This window comes from Pyxicephalus adspersus, chromosome 5 (genome assembly GCF_032062135.1).
Source record: "Pyxicephalus adspersus chromosome 5, UCB_Pads_2.0, whole genome shotgun sequence".
Taxonomy (NCBI): Eukaryota; Metazoa; Chordata; class Amphibia; order Anura; family Pyxicephalidae; genus Pyxicephalus; species Pyxicephalus adspersus.
This window is the reverse complement of record NC_092862.1, coordinates 143581684-143603914: the sequence shown is the minus strand read 5'-3', so window position 1 is coordinate 143603914 and position 22231 is coordinate 143581684. Positions and strand designations below refer to the sequence as shown.

Genomic DNA, 22231 nt, shown 5'->3' with positions numbered 1-22231 from the left:
AACCTGCTCTAAAGAAACCATATGCATCAACCTGCTCTATAGGAACCATATGCATCAACCTGCTCTACAGGAACCATTTGCATCAACCTGCTCTACAGGAACCATATGCGTCAACCTTCTTTAAAGGAACCATATGCATCAATCAACCTGCTCTATATGAACTATATGCATCAACCTGCTCTACAGGAACCATATGCATCAACCTGCTCTATAGGAAGCAAAGAAACCCCCTTCCCTATTGGAAAGAAAGGAAACCTACTGCTAGAAAGGAAGCATAGGAGCCTCTCTATTCTATAGGTAGCATAGGAACCCCCTTGCCCTACAGGAAGCATGGGGGACCCCTTTCTCTATAGGAAGCATATGAGACCCCCTGCTCTATAGGAAGTATAGGAGACCCCATTCTCTATAGGAAGTATGGGAGACCCCTTGCTCTTTATAGGAAGTAAAGGAAACCCCTTGCTCTATAAGAAGCCTTCAGGCTCTATAAAAGAGAATAACAGCCCTCTTGTTCAATATGAAACACAGGTCTATAGGAGCCATAGGAATCAACTTGCTCTATATGAAGCATAGAAACCCTCCATACCTATTGGAAGGAAAGGAAACCTACTGCTGGAAAGGAAGCATAGGAACCCCCTGTTCTGTAGGAAGCATAGGAACCCCTTCTCTATATGAAGCAAAAGAAACCCAGAAAAATCTGTTATTATAGGAAGCAAAGGAACCCCTCTGCTCTATAGGAAGCATCATGGACCCCCAGGTTTATAGGAAGCATAAGCTTTTCCATAGAACGCACATACGAAGCAAAGAACTGTATTTTGACTACAACCAGCATATTATCAGAAGGCCGGTTGATTCTCCAATGAATAATATGTGACTTTGTAGATAGAACACATTTGTGCAATTTGGGGTCAATGCTTCACATTCTGGGTGAATCTCCACACACACACCAACGCGCGCTTATGTAGCCAAGCATGGATAAGGAACACAGGCTGTGCGCTTCATTAAATTCTCCGGCTTCTCCACTCTCTGTGCAGGCAATATGTGCTTATTAGAGAAAGGCCAGACACATACATCAAATCACATGGAAACCACACTTCCAACCTGCTGAAAACCTGAGAAATATGGAGGTTGCTGTTGTTGGATTGTCTTCTGAAAATGCCAACCGCCTGGCGGCCAAGCTGATTGAGCCAATGTCCTGGAACAAGCTTGCAGCAACTAAAGCCAGCACTAATAATTGGAATACATGTTCCAGGGCAATCTAATAACCAAATATAATAATTGTAACAGACTGGTAATCTGCCATTGCTAACCAGTCCTTCACTGGCTACCAATAAAATAATAAACTACAAAACACATCCCTATAATTCTACAACATGGACGTTCAATAATAAACTGTACAGAATGTTAATATATTATTTTCAGTCTTTTACGCAAAGGTCAGCAGTTTGTGAACATTTAGTGGTGCTAGGCACAGGAATATTACGGAACACTCATTCTTCACACGCTATCTCTAGGGTGAGTGTAACATATTTTAAAATATTTGCTTTGAAGTGGACTTTCCTTTGATGTGAAATACGTGTCCAATAATTTCCCACTAACCTAATTTTTTTCAGGGGAGGAAGACACACGGGGACACGCCATAGATCAGTGCCAGGAGTAGCAATGATATGGATGGGAATCCGGAGCCACCAATCAAATGTTATCGGATTAGTGCAGATAGAATTATGGTTGGTTGCTGGAAGAAGGGAAAGTGGAGATTAAATGACTGCAAAAATAAAGCTGACAACTTTTCTAGTTCAGAGTCCCTGAATATAGTATTGTTACCAAACTTGCTGGTAGGTTAGAGGCTTGTGGGTACATATCTGAAATGAAACAAAATAATTTTTAGCCATAAATCAGCAAAATGCGTTGAAATCCCTGAAATCTTATTGCCACCAAAATTAAATTGTGGGGGGTCATTTGGGAATATGTTGTTTTCCCATAAATACAAACTAACCATCTTCTTGCTGTAGTGAGCTGTTGGTCCAGACCTGTGCAGTCCTAGCTGCATTTCCAAATGTCTGACCATGATCAGCCCCTGTTATTCTCACCTGCAAAGTTACAATGCACTCTGATCACTGGAGGAGAGGAAACATGCTTCCTTTCTTGCAACATATGCATGCTCACCCTAGACAACGGCAAGAGGTATTATGCTAACCCATTACCAGGAACTTAACTTGTGCACTTAACAGAAACCCCTTCTGCCAGCTTTATGTTAGACAGAACCGTCTTTTATATGTGTTTAGCATTTAGGTAATAAAATGAAAACTGTGCACCTGTAATGCTTCATGATGCATGGACCCATGAGTGCATTCAATGCACAGAAATAGTCATCTTATGGTTTACCCAGCCAAGAATTTATCAGCCGTAACAAGGAATGGTCACCTCTTGTCTCAGCTATGGTTGACCAGGGATATAAAGTGTTGCTGGGCTGAGCATTATGGCCACTGTCACACTTACCGCTTCCTCACTAAAGCGCAGCCACCTCTTCTGCGCATGCGGGCAGTTCTGACTCTGGGCGTGCCTATGCTAGAAAGCTTTATCAGTTTTACTGGCCAATCAGAAAATAACGTCCTAACCATCCCTGGCTATTTAGCTGGCTCAGACACAGCACTCAGTGTTCGTGCAACGTGTCCCCACTGGTGCCGAGCCCCTAGTTCTGTTGAGCTAGTTCCTGTACATCTGTGGGTTAATTCAGTGTTTCCTCTGTCCAGCTCCCGTGTTAACTCCTTGTTGCCCAGTATGTTGTTTCCTAGCCCATTCCCTTGTGCTGTTCCAGTGTTCCTCTCAGTCTGTGGTTATCCCCGTGTCCCCTGTGCCTCCTGTTACTTCCAGTGTTTCCTGTGTTCCCTGTGTCTGCGGTGGCCCCTGTGTCACCGGTGTGTATTTCCTGGATCCCTGGTATTTGACCTCTGGCTTGTGACCTGACCTCTCCTGCTTGCTGCCTTCCTTGACGATTCTTCTGTTTAGTGATTTGGTATCGTGTATCCTCCTGCCCACCCTGGTGTTCTCAAGGACAGCAACCTGGTAATAACCAGCAGTGCAACATCCTCACCACTAGAGGCTCTGGAGAAGACCTGGTTACTGCTTAGACTCTGCTCCTTGGCCCTTCTCAGGGCTCACAACATTTCTGTGCAAGATGTAGCGCCCCCTAGTGGTCCTGTCTACCCAAGCATGACAGCCAGATTGCACACTGTACTGCCGACGAAATGCCTGGCACCTCTTATGGTTTTCTAAATACAAGATTCATAAGCTTCTGGAATTTGTGGGTAACATGCAGGCAGTGGGAGACTTTATGATAAGGCTGTAACGGTAACGAGGTGCCTTATGAGTAACTGCAAGTTAAACGCGTAACACATCTCTTGGCTGGTAATGCCTTGTCATTGAAGTTACCCCTGGACTGCAGCCTGGAGTTCTTCTTTAAGAAGTTGTCCTGCAGTGCACAGAGCCAGCTGATCATTGTGGAAAATAGAGTGACAGGGTTGTGTTGTACCACTTGGGGAATGGCTGGCACTGTTTCTTTTGTGGCCCCTCGACAGCATGCCAAATACAAGAACCATAGGGAACTTATGGGTATCATGCATGAATAGTATTCCGAGTCACTGCTCTTGCATCTCTCCCCTTTCTACAATGGACCTTATTGCAGTTCTTCTGGCTGGGTGGCTCACTAAAAAGGTTGAGAAGAAGCATCAAGAGGAGACCAGTCTGGATCTTTCTTAGTAGGCTCACCTAAAGTTAAAATCCAGGATAAGGAAATATTATCTGCATACAAGAGCAATGTGTATTGTTACTTGAATCTTGGAGTGTTTTCTCCATACCTGAGCTATAATCCAATGTGAAACATTGTGCAGGAGCTTCCTGTAATAAAGACCAATCATTGCTGCTCTCTATTGTCGTGCAGGATGACTGGTCTTGTATCCGCCCCCTCCTAACGTCTTCTGCAGGCAGCCTGTAGTTAGTGGAGCTGCTGGGTACCTCCCATAGCTCTGCTCTCTGCACAGACTATGTACAAGTCGCTGCTACTTTCATAAGGCAATACCTGGGCTGACAAAGACATTTGGAGCATATAAAGTAGAGTTATATCCCTTATGGTTATTGAGGAATTTTTCAGAATAAAAAGAAACCATTAAAGCAATGGAGTTTATTTCCCTGAAAGATTTGGGTTATTAAAGGAGTAAAATATGTGCATTCATTATATGACCCGACAGCGGAATGGAAGGTTCTTTCAACATCTCCAATCCTGGCAGGCGGCTCACATGAAAATGAAGATGTTTCTGGAACACATTCCACATCACGGTGAAAAAAATGCTGTTAATTAGGTGTAACACTAGGATAATGTTGCCGTGGTATGCATTGCTGTGGGAAGTCAAAGGTAGAACTTAGACAATACTGGATTAGAATGAGTGGGAAGTAAACCCCCAAAGACATTGGAAGAAGAAAAAAACCTAATGCAGGATTGAAATCCCAACCCCCCCCCCCCACACACACACAAAAAAAAATGAAATAAAGTTTAAGGCTTATACATCAGATGAGTACTGGAACGCACACAGCAACACTTCTGAACAACCAGGTGAGCAGATAAAACAAAAGAGCAGAAAGACAACCTCATTCTGTTGCTGCTCCAACATTGGCTTGGTTGGGCAACAGATAAAAGTCAATAATCTGACTCTGCTGTCTGGCAAGGTTTAGTCTTATATTGCTAACCCAAAATTCAGCGTTAAGACATCTAATAAGTCCAAGCACCATTTGAGGTTATGTTGCTCCTGCCCATTTCTAGGGTATCCCAACCACTACGCCTCTACTTTTGAAAGAAATACCTCTACTGGAAGAACCACAGACTAAGCCATTGTATAAAACATGGACAATTTACCCAATACCGGTGTCACACTTGGGGAGACAGTAGACTAGGGGGCGCTACGGCTTGCACAGAGGTGGTGCGAGCCTTGAGAAGGGCCAAGGTGCAGAGTCTAAGCAGCAACCAGGTCTTCTCCAGAGCCTGGTGGGGATGTTGCGCTGCTGGTTATTGCCAAGTGGGCACACCAGGGTGGGCAGGATAAAACACCGTACCAAGTCAATAAGCAGAAGAATTGACAAGGAAGGCTGGGGTCAAGGCAGGCAGCAAGCAAGAGAGGCCAGGTCCAAGCCAGGGGTCGAATACCAGGTATCTAGGAAATAGACACCGGTGACACAGGGGCCACTGCAGGCACAGGGAACACAGGAGACACTGGAAGCAACAGGAGGCACAGGTGACACAGGAATATCCAGAGACAGAGAGGTACACTGGAACAGCACAAGAGAATTGGCAAGGAAACAACAGACTGGACAACAAGGGGTTAACACAGGAGCTGGAAAGGGGAAACACTGAATTAAGCAACATGTGTACAGGAGAGCTAGGGGGCTCGACATAGGTGAGGATATGTTGCACGAACGCTGAGTGCTATGTTTGAGCTAGCTAAATAGCCAGGGATGCTAAAGAGGCTAATTCCTGATTGGCCGGCGGGATGGGCGAAACTGATAAAACTTGAAAGAGCAGAGCGCCCAGGGTCAGAAATGCCCGGATGTGCAAAAGAGAGATGACTGTACTTTAGTGAGGAAGAGGTAAGTGTGACAAATGGTCAATGTGGAAGGTTGTGGAGGCACCAAGGTGGTGTTGGAGTTCCTCAAGGGGTCTCAAAGTAAAGGTATTAAATGCGCGCAGGGTCTGTATTCCACTACATTGGAAGTGCACCCTCAGTGGCCCAATGGTTCTGTGAGCTCAATGAGATTATACTCATGCAAGACCTCACTTCTAGTATCCATGAAATAACTGAGAAATTTGATGTAACATGTTTCTATTGGAAACTTTATGTAGACACTCCTGAACATTAGAGATATCTGCATATAGGGGCAATGCCGTATTTATGCAGTTGGATTTGAATGCTTATGACTGTGTTCATTGCATACTTACTTTGACCATGTTTATGTACACATAACCTGCTATACACCCACTAATAGGATGGGAGATATGTAGTGTGGGAAGTAGAGATGGTTTCAATTGACAGAAGAAGATGGGTAGGCAAGTTTGAAAAAATGGGTTTTGAGCGCTCTTTTAAATGAGCAGAAAGTAGGAGCAAGCCGAATAGGACGAGGAAGACCATTCCAGAGAGTTGGTGCAGCTCTAGATAAGTCTTGTAACCGTGCGTGTGATGAGGTTATGAGTGAGGAAGTCATTAGTAGGTCATTGGAGGAGCGGAGAGAGCGGCAGGGGGAGTATTTTTTAACCATGTCAGAGATGTAAGTGGGACAATAACTGTGGAGGGATTTGAAGGCAAAGCACAGGAGCTTAAATTTGATTCTAAGGTGAAATGGAAGCCAATGGAGAGAACTACAAAGAGATGCAGCGGATTATTGTGAAATTCCCCCACCTACTAGATTGTAAGCTCTTCGGGGCAGGGTCCTCTCCTCCTGTATCACTGTCTGTATTAGTCTGTCATTTGCAATCCCTATTTAATGTACAGCGCTGCGTAATATGTTGGCGCTATATAAATCCTGTTTAATAATAATAATAATAATAATAATATTAATAATATGTCTTCTTGTTTTACATCCCATGTAACAAAGTGTCATGTTGCATTGACTGTTTGAATGTCTTCCCTCAACCCTCCTAAATGAATAATTAAAAAAAAATAATAAAATTGCAGGACTAATGATCACCATAATATGCCAATGCCAGGAGCCGCGAAAGTCCCCTTGACCCAATAATTATTTTCCAGGAAGCACTAATTGTTAAGAACTTCATTGATGAAACTGATTTCTTTAAGCACTGAGAATGGGAAGAGCAATTCCGATGACAAAATCCAGGCATGCAAAGGAATGTCCTCCCCCTCTAAAACCGTCTCTACGTTATTATTATTACTATTATTTTGATTTATTGAAATTATTTCACATCTAGAAGACTGACAACCTCTTAGAAAGAATAAAAAGAGAAATGGGAAAACATTACGGCACTTCTATATATAAATGCCAATGGGGAAGGCTAATATGAACACATTCACTCATTTGATGTATTGCCGTGCACTGGTTGAATGGTTTCACTCTACTGACATGGATGCAAAAGGCAGGACAATGAATACCAAGCAGCACATGGGACCCTTTTGCAATGATCTTTAATGCAAAGTTCCGGAAAGAACTACTTATAACGCAAAGTTTTTTTTGCCGAAATATATATTTTGATTCCAGGTGTCTTCTGGTTGGTTCGGGGATGCCATGTGTGCTTCTGCTTGGGCAGCAGTGTCAGGCAATTCTTACAGCAGCACAGAACATTAATAAATAGCGAACTAGCAATGTTCTGTCCTGCAATACTGTAACCTTAGCTTGCTGCAATATTGCACCCCTTAAATGGAATTACATTGTTGGCTTCTATTAAGTTGGTTGAATGACATTTGCCATCATTTCACCAAGACTACTGAAAGAGACGTGAAGTATTGAAAGTATTGCAATGCATTCTTTTGAGCAGTTCTGTGCAATTTGTATTTATTTATTAGGAACAAAAATATATAATAAGTCAAAAAAACATCCATATTGTGAACATCCATTTCAAATTGGAAGAAAAGGAATTAGATAATAAAGAAAAATAACATTATACAAAATTTACAATATAGTCCTTTTCAAAGGAGACCTGGAGAAAGGTTCAGGAGAAGAAAAAGTATAACTATTTGATAACAACAAAAAGAAAATATGTGTCTTCCAAATAGTATTGGAGTGTCGTTATCTATTAGGTGATGTGCATACTATGAGGTCTGCTAAAAAGTTGATTTGTTATGCTGTTTCATAGGCAGAGGAAGAGTATTAATATAGGACCCCCACACCCCAAAAAATCGATTGGCCTTGGTCTCGTTATCCATGGAGGCCCTTTTTAATACAACACAAAATTCTCCTTTAATTAAACTGGACATACAGAATGTTTAGGAGACAACCAGTTGTACTCGTAACACTGAACACAAAGCATTTTGTATTTCCTCAATAATGGAAAATTCAATATTTATCTTTTTTTTTCTGTTGCCGGATATAAGCAAGCACACCATGAAATTCTAACCTCCTGCAGTCGTATCCCATGACACTTCTATGGCCGTGTCATTAGCACAGACATTGACCTAAGAGCGTCAAGGACAAAAGTCAATTTGGTGGCATCACAAAGCCCGAAGTATTTTCTGATCATAAAATGGAAATTATGGTGTATTTTTAGTAAGTGTATATTTTGAGTTATTATGTTGTGTTCACCTTGAGGCAAGTTTGTGAATTGACCATGAAGGGTAAGGGAAGAAGAAGTATATACTCTTCTAATTGCTTCATTTGGCCACTAGGCACATGGGAAATATCTGATGGACAAAAGTAAAGGAAACATGTGACTCAGCACAATCCATCCCTTATCCAAAAAAATAAAATATCAAAATAAGAGCAATAGACCAAAAAAAGTCCTAGAAACTTTATTCAATTATAAGATGATAGGAAACAAATTGGCTGTTATATTCTAAGTCTGAGCAATCTCCCACCATCAGGGTTTGGGTTATGGGTTCCCAACATGGGAGAACCCCTTGAAATAACTTTTAGGTTTTCAGGGAACCTCGGCTAAAATTACGATATCCACATCACAGTATATTAGTGTGGTGGTCGATAGAAAGAATTCCTTTTACATTGCTGGCTATTTGAAAGAAAGTCACCCACTTCTCGGGCTGCTCCTACATTTACAACCCTTTTTGGAAAGATCTTACATAACTTGGACAATGTTTAGTATCCTAACAATACTACCACTACTGTGAAAGATCCACAATTCTGGGACAACTCCATACTGTGTATTCATTTGAGTGAAACATTGAACTCTCTGTTAGAAGCCTCTGTCTCTGATTAGGCGAAATGCGTCAGTTTGGAAATTACTTTTGATTAATGAACCAATGTTCTTCCCAGCCCCTTTTAGCCGGGGACACCACCCGGCACTTTTCAGTAACCACCCGGCTGTTTTGGGGTAGTTACTGATGAGTTGGGTCACAATACAGGGGCTGCCACTCGCCTAAAATTTCTTCCCACCCAGCTTAAAAAAAATTCTGGGTTGAGCACTGATTAACTATAAACCTTCAATCTCTTTCCATAGGAACCCTTTGTCAATTAGTTTGCCAACACAACTTTGTATTTTTAGTGAGTCTATGCTATGGTTTTATTGTATAAATTACTAGTTTTGAAACTAACCTACTCTTTTATTAATCATTATTTACAATGTTTGCATATAGCCTAGGGCTGGTAACATATAAGAGAATAGAAATGTATGTACAGCGCTGTGTAATATGTTGGCGCTATATAAATCCTGTTTAATAATATTAATAATAATAGGAATAGAGGTGTATTGGTACCCAACCACCAATTTCCCTCCCCTCCGCTCCCCTTCTCCATTCACTCCTACAGATAGCCAAAAAGATTATTGGTGTCACTTATACTGACCTGAGAGTAACAAACTGCTCATTGCTCAAGGAACCCCCAGCAACCCCTGGAGAACCCCAACTGAGAACCACTGGCTTAGACAACACATTCCAAGAATATCCTTATTTAATGTCTAAATAATTGTGAGCTTGGTGTGAATGAAAAGGTGAATGATAAATGATTAAAATATTGTTAGCTCTTTATGAGATTCTTTTGGCTTCTCCCCAGAAGATATAAATGTTGTGGAAAAAGTTTTTTTCCAGCCCTTTCCACTTTTAGCAACTGCAGACACAAACATGCATAAGGAAAATCAACATATATGTGTACAAAAGTAATGTAAATACAATACATCAAGCGTGCAAACTTCAACGTTACCATAAGGAATACAATACAACATTCACAATATGCACTCCCTGAATTATTCTTCACATTTACCCGTCAGCACAGAAAATATTTGTATGGATTGCATCGTTTTCTAATGACCTGCCCTTGATGCTGGAAAGAGAAGACGGTTTATCTTTTGCAGAAGCTGGGATGGTTTTTCTCGGTGTGCGGCTGGCTAGATTAGCATAATATAAGATGAAAGAGTGACAGAGGAATAAGTGTGTGTCACATGTAAATGGTCGATAAGATCCCAGGCCCACCCACGCTGCAACCCACCGCCATATCTGCCTGGCCCCTCTTAGCCTTCCTGAAGTCCTCTCACTATGGAGGTTTTATCTTCCTGAAACAGATTATTGCTTTTTTTATTTCCAGCTTTGCTGTCTATGAGTTACTTTGTATAGAATATTGTAAAGTGAACTTGTCACACGAACAATATCATTTACTCTGGTCAAACAGTAAGGGCTTTATTCCCACTATAAGTGAGCAGTGCATTGTGCAAAAAATGTGTTTGTTCATTTCAATGGGCTTCCTTGCACTACATCACACACAAAGTGCATTGCACACCATGTTGTAAGGTGCATTAGGCATACAGGTAATGGCACCAAGAACCGTACCGTGCAGTTTAATGCATATAAAAGTGGCAATGAGACTTTATATAGGATAAAAAAGATACAATGAGCCACATATGTCCAATCAAAGGACAAAAAACACTAAACAAAGATTTATCCTAAAAACCAGAGCTGATCCAGAGGAAGGTAAAACAAAAAACGTTGCTACAAGTGGAGGAAAAAAGAAGTTTTATTGACTTTTTGCACATGCCAAGGGCTCAGGACCCTTCTTGGACAACAACGTCCCTCATAGGGGCTCCAGGTAAGTTCCGCAGGGGGGAACCGAATCAGCTCTGCACAAGGGTCCAATGTTGGCTACGTCCGCCATTGCTAAAGACATTTCCTGGATCAATATTCTTCAGTGATAATATTTATCAGATAAATAGTCATCTATATAGTGTGCAGGTAGACACACATCCAGTCCATTTTCTCGAACCGATTAAAAACTTAATTTCACATTTTTACAGCTTGTAATGTAAAAAAGCCTTTTTGTTTTTCAATGTTAAAGATCAACAACTTTTTCCCAAATCTTACACGCACAGAAACTAAATATATCTCTTTCAGTATACTTTCTTATTTCCATTGTCAATTTTAGATTGGTAGCATGACATGCAAACTCTGCTTTTGCTGATTTTGGGGTCTCGTAGATGGAGCGGTGCTGGTGCAAGGACATCAGTGGTGCTCTATGCATGAATACATTATAAAGGGGTGGAAATTATAAACTGATGAATATGATAAGGGAAAGGTAAGGTGATGCCCCCCTAGGGGGCAGGGCCATGACACCCTTCTTTTAAAATGCAACTTTCAGGTTGAATGATGCTAGGTGCCATTTATTGTGCCAAGGCTGCTGTGTAGTAGACTGATGTGGCAAAGAAAAAAATTAGTAACTTTACGGAAAGTGGCCATAAGAAGTCTAATTTAGGAATAATTTAAGAATTTTACATTTCATATAATAATATTAATGAAGGTTTGAGTATATTGTATATCTGTATAAATGTCTGCTATGATATTTAGCTCTACGAAGAACTCCCAGAGCCGAGAATCAGATTTGAAGGTCATTTGAGTCTCCAATTGGCCCCATAGCAATTGCCTGATCTAATGCAGGACGGCAAATCTGCTGCCAATGCTTCGGTTTCTTGCCGTCTTTTAACTTCTTGGTGTGCATAGCAGCATTATATGACGCAGAGCCCATTTGCTTACCTACATCAAGGTAAATATATCTCTGCACATATCTTTTTGTCTTGAAATATCTTTGCTAAAATGAAGTTTAAGGCTCCCGGGACTCTTCTTCTCAATAAACAACACATTGGGGTTTTTCCCAATATTTGTATTTGTACTAATATTAGGGAATGGAGCTTTTTCCAGAGTTATGTGCAGCAATTAGTGGCTCCGGCTTCTATATTTAGCCCAGGAAGGTTACGTAATGTTCCACAAAGCAGAGTCAGTGAACAGTGATGAACTTTGGGATTTGCTGGCGCTTTTGAGAAATCTTTGGAGAGGGCAAAATGCGCTTTCCATGCTCCGAGCGAACACACAACCCCTCCCAGCAATCTGAAGCAAAGTAAATCTATATTGCATGTATTGTCCTTATGTATTCTTTATTTTTCAGAGCTTTACTCCAGCCATTTCAGTATTCTCCACTGAAATTTTTGAAACTGGGTGAGAAGAAGCTGTAGGTGGGCGGTAGCCCCAATATTGTGACCCAACCACCTAAAAACAGCCAGGTGGGTACTGAAAAGTGCTGGGTGGTTTACCCTGCAAAAAAGGGCTGGGGAGAACATTGCATTTGTCTTTAGTTAAAATGTGGGCCTTGTGTTAAAGATATTCCTTTACATTCTGTCCCTGTGACACCTGAACAAGGAATTCAGTTGTGATTGGACTAAGAGAGAATTGGACAGCAAAAAAAAAATGTCAGAAGGTCCAATCCTTCCCTGAACTACTAAATATGTGTCTTTGTGTCTCCATTGAAGTTTTCCCAATATGAATCACTGCAAAAAACTTCTCCAAAAAATTAAGGCAATACAATCCTAACAGGGACTCATCCCTGATCTATCCAAAATTACATTTTTGCCAAATCCTACAATATCCAAATCCAGTATTTAGTTTGTTATGGAATTGTGTATAATAAAAACACTAAAGTGATTTTTAAAGTTTTCCTCCTTTGTTATATCTGAGTGGTACTGATCTCCTGCAGCCTGTTTCAGGCCCCTCCAGTCTACATTCATTTAATCTGGGGTCGGCAGTACTTTATTACTTCCTGATAGTGGCATGGGTGAAATAAGCCTAGGCAATGTGTATTGGACCAGCCATTTGTAGTTCCTTCAGCAGGAGTTCATATGACATGAGTCTAGTTGGTAGACCGCTGTGACCCTATAACAAGAAGTAACACACAGAGACAAACCAATCAAGGCCCCCAAAGGTAGGCACCCCGAATAACAGCATTTCAACTCCTTGCACCCCTGCCAATGTGTCCATTGGCCTCCTGAGCAAATGGCCATCAGTTTTCACTTCGGCCTATTTTTACAGGGCTGTTTTTGGGACGATATAGCAAAATGAGATGATATAGGAACACAGAAAGGGACTAGAACTCCCAGAATCAGAAATTTCAGGGTCCCATACTAGGTAAACTTCCTGAGCCCCCTTCACCATGTCCTAAAGTTCTACCATTGCAAAAGTCAAGCGCTTTTGATCTGGGCCCAGCACAGAAGTTTCCCTTGTCCAGTGTCACCCATTCTGAAAGACTGAGCACACGCTGTGAGAATGCGAGTAGTCCCACCCCTGAGGAGACATGATCATGGCATTCTTCATGCACAGTGCACTCATACAGAGAGCAACCCAACATTATCAAGTCAGCCCTGATCTCTGTATGTTTTTCTCTATTATCCTTAATATTTTTCTTCCCTTAAATTTTCCTTGCCTAGTGGTAAGTTTTTCCATTGTACAGTATCCCAGTACTAAAAAAGTGTTTTAGCAACGAAAGCCAAAATAAGTGTTAGGAACATAGATTTCCCCATGTATTTTTAATAACTATAAATAAGTAATGGGCATAAAATGCTTTGCACGTAGAAATTAAAATATTCTTGTTAAAAAGTGACTTTTTTTCTGCTTCTCTCTGAGCGCTGAATCTGCTCAGCCGACAGGGAAATGTTTTATTAAATTCATTAGTTTAAGAGTTGTTGTGAATCTATTTTATGCATATTTACTACTCTGTACAGGGAATTAGGATGGTCTAAAAATGAAATAACTTGAAAAAGAAAGTATCAGGAACAACAGATTAAATAATTGGAGTTCTTCTTTATTTATGTCAACCTTTGGATTGTGTAGCCAATCCATTACCTAAAACAGCGGTCTCCAATCCCTGATCCACAAGAAAATTTTGGTGGTCCACGGCTCAGGCCAGTGCACCCCCCAGTGGGGTCAGGAGAAGGAGAATGCAGCCTATCAATTCACTAGAGACCAGTGACATCACTGAGAATGCAGCCTATCAATTCACTAGAGACCAGTGACATCACTGAGAATGCAGCCTATCCATTCACTAGAGACCGGTGACATCACTGAGAATGCAGCCTATCCATTCACTAGAGACCAGTGACATCGCTGAGAATGCAGCCTATCCATTCACTAGAGACCAGTGACATCAACGAGAGTGCAGCCAATCCAATCACTAGAGACCAGTGACATCACTGAGAAGGCAGCCTATTCATTCATTAGAGCCTGATGACATCACAAAGAATGCAGCCTATCAATTCACTAGAGCCTGAGCACATCACTGAGAATGCAGCCAATCAATTCCTGGTGAAATCACATGGAGAATTCAGCCTACCTATCCACGTGTGATCAGTCTGTTAAAAAAAGAAATCTAAACTACAGTAATTTAGAATTAAACATATGATACTATAATTATCCCAACATTAATTCAGCTTTGACGAGTTCTCCTAAATCTCCGTCTGGATACGCACAAACACACATAACATTAGCTGTGCAACAGGAATTGGCAAGACACAAAGACAACACAATTTGCCATTTCTCTGGAGAGGTGAACTCTGCCGATAAAAGGATTAAAGCGAGCACAGACCACCTGCTCCAGCTGTGTAATGCTCCACCAGATGCTTATACTCCGGGTCACACCTCGCCGCTCAGCTCCTCTGGGTGTTGAGTCAGTGCTACTTGTGCTGCTGAAGTAATGCAAAAACAGATTTTCTTCAGGTAAATGGAATACTGATCAGATAAGACATTGAACCATCTGTCTAATATTGTGTAGGTTCCCATGTGCAAGCAAAACCGCTCCAGGCATGGACTATGCAAGACCTCGGAGGTGTCCTGTGGCATCTGGCACCGAGATGTTGGTGGCAGATTCTTCAAGTTACACTGCCTTCTTCCCATTTTGCAGATTGTTGCCATCTTTTATCCACACTCATGTAGCTGGCTATTCACATGATCCAAATAGAAACTTGAATTCATTGATCCATGGTACCATTTCCACTGATTTATGGTGCAGTACCAAAATGCTATCAGTGGTGGACAGAATGGGCACTGTGGCTGGTAAACGGACATGCTGCCTTATATAGATAGCGGTGGTGTTCTGTGTGTCCTATCATGGTCACCACTATATTTTTCAGCAATTTGTCCTACAGTCGCTGTTACTAGAACAAACCAAGTGGCTATCTCCTACCATCTACTCCACCATGTGCGTCAATCATCAGCAAGTATATTTCTTTGGACCACTTTCGATTAGTAAATCCACTGCATACCTACAATCCCTGCCACATTGAAGATGCCCTGATCCATCATCCAGCCAACATAATTTGACCATTGAGTCCTTCAAATCTGAACCTTGCACTTTTTTCCTACTTTTAACCCATTAACCCTGAAGAACTGATGGTTCACTTGGCTGATATAGTCCCTCATTATTTACCAGATTATTATTACCAGATATTTAATGCAAATCACCTTTACCTGTCAAAGGTAATATTATTTTAGCAAGTAAATAAAGATATAAAAAATCTTCCTTCCTGTCACTTTAAAGGTAATTAGCATATACAATAGGTTAAGGAGTCACTCTGTAATTTTATGTTATTAAAAATATCTTTTTTCATCATTCTTTCCTATACCCCCATTTCACCATTTGCCCTTGGAAAACCCTGAGGTCATATCATGTTTGAGAAATCCCAAGAGAGTCCCTAAACTCCAAGATTTCCTTTTTGCACCAGTGTTCCCCTCTACATATTATTGTTACTATTATTATATATATATATACAATTATATATACAATTAATATATATATATATACAATTATTATTATTATTATTATTCATAAACAGGATTTATATAGCGCCAACATATTATGCAGCGCTGTACATTAAATAGGGATTGCAAATGACAGACTAATACAGACAGTGATACAGGAGGAGAGGACCCTGCCCCGAAGAGCTTACAATCTAGTAGGTGGGGGAATTTCACACACAATAGGATGGGACATATGTAGTGGTGGGAAGTAGTGAAGGTTTCAATAGGCAGAAGAAGACGGGTAGGCAAGTTTGAAAAAATGGGTTTTGAGCGCTCTTTTAAATGAGCAGAAAGTAGGAGCAAGCTGGATAGGACGGGGAAACCATTCCAGAGAGTCGGGGCAGCTCTAGAAACGTCTCGGAGCCGTGCGTGTGATGAGGTTATGAGTGAGGAAGTGTGAGTGAGGAAGTCATTAGTAGGTGATTGGAGGAGCGAAGAGAGCGGCTGGAGGAGTATTTTTATACCAGGTCAGAATTGTAAATGGGACAAGAACCGTGGGGGGATTACAAAAAACTCTTCAATCTCTTGAGGTCATTGCTTTTGATATTAAATGAACATTAAAGCAGACCTAAACTCATTCAGATGAGCGATGCCAGGGGAGTCTCTGATCTCCAGCGTCTCTCCTTCCTAAAGCTGAAATGCCAGCTCCTGTGCGGAGTTATCCTTTGAGCTCCCCATCATTGTATTTTGCACAGCGAATGTGTAAACTTTATTTCTTTGTAATTCTGTGTAATGACAAAATATTGCAGCAATCTGAAATAATCTAGTTTACGCGTGTTGAAGCACGGTGTAAATGTTGGTGTGATGGAGAGCCGCTCATTGTGCCCATTATCTGATGATTATTTAAGCTGGATCGGATTCACTGACGTTGCAGCTGACACAATATATTTGTGGAGGGCTCCATCCCCGGAACTTAATGACTCCATAAACAAGACATTACTCCGTTGACCTGTCACATGAAATGAATTTGATTTGTGACGATAACATCTGAATGTAGAACATTTACATATCGAGTAATATCTCTTTTGTACATTTATTTCATTTCATTAACCGCTTATCTGACTATAAAAAGGAATATTAAAAATAATAATGTGCCATTGCCAACAGGAACATTAGATTATGAGCTTTTTTTTCATGGTAAAGAACTGATATGAATGGTTCAATGTACTCCCCAAGGCTCTGCATACAAATAAAATAAATACAATGATACACAAACTTGGAATGAAAGATCTAAGCAAATTATAATGTTTTCTATAAACTTAAGCTCCATACGTGGAACGGTCATAAGGCAATTTAAATATTTTACAAGCATGCAGCTCCTTGGGAGTGGGACATAACCTATAGTAGTGACTTCTGTGCAGCATGCTGTTAGGGGACAGTTATTAGGCCACTGATAACATGCTGTGCGCCAACACAATATCACACCGTGTTTATTCTGTCTAGCGTTGTTGTTGCTTGCACTACCAAGGGGAACAAGAAAACAGCAGCATCCCCTGCTTCCCTTTAGCCGAGATGTACCTACTCGGCATCCCCAGCATATACTGAGCCTGTGCACATCTGAAGGGGATTATAGGTGAAGATTAGCCCCTGGCTTCATCCTGCCATTGGTTGGGCCAACTAGCCCCTTGAGGTTGAGCAGGGGGCTTGCTATAGGCGAAGAGTGCAGTGTTAGTTTGGGGGGGGGGGGGGTACCGATGCTAGACCAGGGCCAGGACCACACACTTGGATTGATCAAGCTACTTCTTCATATTTTCATTTCTAGCTATTGTCCTGATGTATTACAGCTGGAGAGGATACACTTTCATCAGTAAATCTGGGTTATACAGCAAACCTGGAATGGATTTCTTAAAAGTAATTTGCTATTTCTTAGCAAATGTACCAAATCCATTCCAGGTTTGCTGGATCACCCAGCTTCACTGATGAAAGTGTATTCTCTCCAGCCTTAGAAAGCTTTAATAAATCAGGGCCAATGTCTCATGACTGGAAATAGGACCTTCTAATTTGTCATTAAATCTCTTCCACTAGGTCATGGTGGAGTCAGTGGTCCCACTGTGAGCTGTGTATATAGTAATTATAGGAGGGGTTACCTGAAGACCTGAAAGTTTTTTTCAAGGGTTCCTCCATGGTGTAAAGGTGGGGGAACACTGGACTACATGTGCCAAGGACAGGTGCACAGTTGGACAAGTGTAGGAGTTACATCATCAGTGGTCGTCCAAGCACCCCTTGCTTGTCTTCATGGAAGTCTGCAGTAGAGTTGCTGATGAAGATGGAGTCTTCCAAGGATTCAGTGAAGAGATCCTGGAGAAGTCATCGCTGGAGGGTGGCTGCACACTGGTAAGGATGTGCCATATTCAGTAATTCGGCTGTGCAAACTTTCTGATTATGGTACGGTGGCTCGGTGGTTAGCACGGTGGCTTTGCAGCAATGGGTGCCAGGTTGGAATCTCGGCCAGGACACCATCTGCATGGAGTTTGCAGGTTCTCCCCGTGTGTGTGTGGGTTTCCTCCCACATTCTAAAAACATGCAGTTAGGTTAATTGGCTTCCCCCCAAAAATTGTCCTTAGACTGTAATAATAACATATGACTATGGTGGGGACATTAGATTGTGAGCCTCTTTGAGAGACAGCTAGTGACATGACTATGGACTTTGTACAGCACTACGTAATATGTCAGCCCTATATAAATACTGGATAATAATAGCAATACCCCCCCCCCCCACCCACCCACCAATCAGTTTAGTTGTTCAGTTAGATTGTTGCTGAAATAACTGGATACAGGGTCTCTTTAAGCGGACTCCATCACTTTTTTTAGTAAGCGTCTCTTTAGAATATCGTGCAAGTTTTGTCTACACTTGGTGCGGTGTCACCAGATTTTATTATATAACAGGTCCTCTTTAATGACCTATTCATGATATTCATCTCATATGTTAGATAATTTGTAAGAGCCTTGCTGTGACTAATTCTGGAAGGAAACAGATTCTATCCAGATGAATAAACGCAAGACGCGAATGTTCCTGCAGACGATGCTTAATAAGTGTACCGAATGAGCAATCCAGATAACAATGTGAATTGTACTCGCAGCCACTTCAACATAGAAATAAATGAGGAAATAATGACAAATAATGAAAATAAGAAAATGTCACTTCATTTTAACTTGAAGCATTGATGTTTCCTGGGAAGAAAAGGTCAGACAGGAGCGCCACGAAATTTTAACTTTGCAATAATTCGCAGACGCTGCCTATTACAGTGCTGAAGCTCGCGCGGTTGGAAGTTCAATATATTCGTTTCACAATTCCTAGCAAAGTGGAACAATTGTAAAATGACAGGCGAGGGCAGCGAGAGTAAGATGGGCTGTGATCAATGGAAGTCAGACATTAATATGCCCAAATGACAGGTGCAACATGTGATACCAGAAGAACAAAACTTTCATGATAGAGAAAAGAACAAGTTACTAGATTAATATTATGTAGTTTTTATATATCGCTAACATATTAGACAGCGCTGTACATTAAATAGAGGTTGCAAATGACAGATACAGACAATGACACAGGAGGAGAGGTCCCTAACCTAAAGAGCTTACAATCTAAGAGATGGGGAAAGTATCACACAATAGGAGGGGGGATATGGAATGGTGGGTGAGTATAGTAATGTGAGAATTCCTTCACTCAAATTCTCTCAAAATTCTTTATCCAATGGTGGGTGAGTAGTGAGAGTTTAGGAGGCAGAAGAAGACGGGTGGGTGAGGTTCAAGCGTTGGGTTTTGAGGGCTCTATAAATGAGCAGAAAGTAGGAGCAAGCGGAATAGGATGAGGAAGACCATTCCAGAGAGTCGGGGCAGCTCTAGGTTATGAGTGAGGAAGTCATTAGTATTGGATGGAAGTTTACAACAAATCGAAACCCAGGAAAAGAATTGTCGTACTTTATAGCTTATGAGGATGTGGCTGCTGCATTCGTTTTATTTAACTTTCACCTGCCTAATCCCCAACCCGTCTGTATCCAGACAACAAAAACAGGATAAGACAACACCTATTCTTCATAAGAGAAGGAAGGGGTTCTGTAGTCTTTATAGATAGCTGGGAACAAGGCCAAATTATAACAATCATCACAGGAAGTGATCAGATCAATGATTTTCTAAATTTCATTTTTATTTTTGAACTTATATAACTAAATTCTTTAAATAGTAAACAGACCAAAAAGGAGCAAATACGTTCAGGGTCACTTTAAATCCTTCAACATACCATTGCTTTACTTTAAGTCTCAAATATTGCAAGTACAACCTAGAAAGGTGAAACTTTTCCACCCATGATCAATTTTCAGCCTAATTAAATTGGGGTTAATTTACTTAATTAATTTTGGCTTTTTACTTACCAAGATACATTATCACCTGGCAAGGAATTATCTCCTTACTAAGTGAGCGCATCTTTAAATACCCAATTCCATAAATAAAATAAAGCACAGGACTTGTCTTGCACATGATTGGATGATTGAAGTCAGTAGAACTTTATCCTATTCAGAAAAGTGAAATGTCCAAATTTTTTAGTAACTCAACCCCAGGGTGTTCACATAAATAGTGAATTATCTCCTTGAAAGAGATAATTTACAAATCATTATTATTTGACAGTATTTATATAGCACCAACATAATACGCAGCCCTGTACATTAAATCGAGGTTGCAAATGACAGACGAATACAGGCAGTGACACAGGAGGAGGAAAGGACCCTGACCAGAAGAGCTTACAATCTAAAAGATGAAGCTCTACTGATTTAAACCATCCAATCACGTGCAAGAGAAAATTCCTGTGTTTTACGATTGGTTATTATTTGCAAAGCGCATTATCAGCATTAAGAGAATCGCCGTCTATTGAGAAGTCTGCCATGGAGTCGGCGGTGAAGATGGCGCCGTCCGAGGATGCAGCAAAGGTCCTGGATTTGTCAGGGCGGCTGGATTATGACGGCAGCTCACCAACCACCAACAAATGAATTTCCTCTTTAAACTTTTTTTCCAATTTTAGAAAAGTTTTTGTATATTTCTTTTATAATATATTTGTATCTTTATATTGTTTTTGGTTTTATGTTGCATTCCTATTGTTATGCTGATTGTTATATGTTTGAAGAATGAGTACCAGAGAAATAAGTCATACATTCATTGTTCTTATGTCATTCTTCTTAGTATGTCGGTTAGATATTGAATTGTTCTTGCTTTTCTAACAAATATGCAAATAAAGAACAATAAAACATGATTTACACTGACTCCATGATTGTCTGAGATGTTATTTCAACAATAAGAAGTGTCTGACCATAGTGAAATACAGAGAGCCACCAGAAAGTCAATGTATATATGTCTGTATGTTGTACAATAATGGAAATATGGAGCAGCAAATATGTAACAATGTATCTAAAATCATCTAAAAAAGTTCCCAGAAAAACAAACACTACGGGTTGGTGATCAGTACATATTCACACAGATCTCTACACGAATAGGAACAGAAGGGTTTGGGTCCTGCTTTGGAACAATATAGAGCCATGTGAATATTTGTCCCATGTGCAGGAATTCACAGCGGATCTCCCCCGCAAGTAATGTGATTTTACTGTCAGATCGGAGTTATAGTCACGGCCAGGTTGAGATAATAGAGATTTGTGTTTACAAAGTGCCTATGTGTTCCAAGGAGTGTTTTGTTGGGCTGCACAATATGTTCTTCCTGCACAATGTATGGACAGCCAGTAGTACAGAGCAAATATTGAATCATTGGATAACCAAAGAAAACAAGATTTCCCCTAACACAGAAAGACATGTTAGCTAACAGGTGGAGGTGAATACGGTTCATGATTCACTTTATGTGTTTCCATATGGTGTATCAGAGGGACACATGGCAAAGGAGGTTCTGGGGGGCTCATTGGGGAGTCAAACTCATCATCCTCAACCGCCCCATCTTCAAATTCTCCCCCTGACATCTTTTCACTGTTATTTTTCCCAACCCACAAACACGTTATCATGATGTTACCTTAGATTCTGCCCTCTCCTTCATTCCCCACATTCAGAAGATTTCCAGGTCCAGTCACTTTCACCGGGGCAACTCCAAAATCCGCCCCTACCTGTCCCCTGAGACCACCAAACTCCTTGTACATGCTCTTATCATCTCTCGCCTGGACTACTGTAACCTCCTCCTCTCTGGTATTCCACTAACCCGACTCTCTCCTCTACAATCTAATATGAATGCTGCAGCCAGACTCATCCATCCTTCCAACCTACCTACCCCATACACATCCTTCCAACCTACCTACCCCATACACAGCCTACCCACCTATCTACCCCATACACAGCCCTCCCACCTACCTACCCCATACACAGACTGCCCACCTACCTACCTACCTACCCCATACACAGCCTTCCCACTTACCTACCCCATACACAGCCTTCCCCCCTACCTACCCCATACACAGCCTTCCCACCTACCTACCCCATACACA

The 22231-nt window shown here is 41.1% G+C and overlaps 1 protein-coding gene across 2 annotated transcripts in view; it reads right to left on the bottom strand.

Moving 5' to 3' along the window:
- VIPR1 (vasoactive intestinal peptide receptor 1) overlaps positions 1–22231 on the bottom strand; it is a 169792-nt gene that overhangs the window by 81228 nt on the left and 66333 nt on the right. The window lies entirely within an intron of this gene.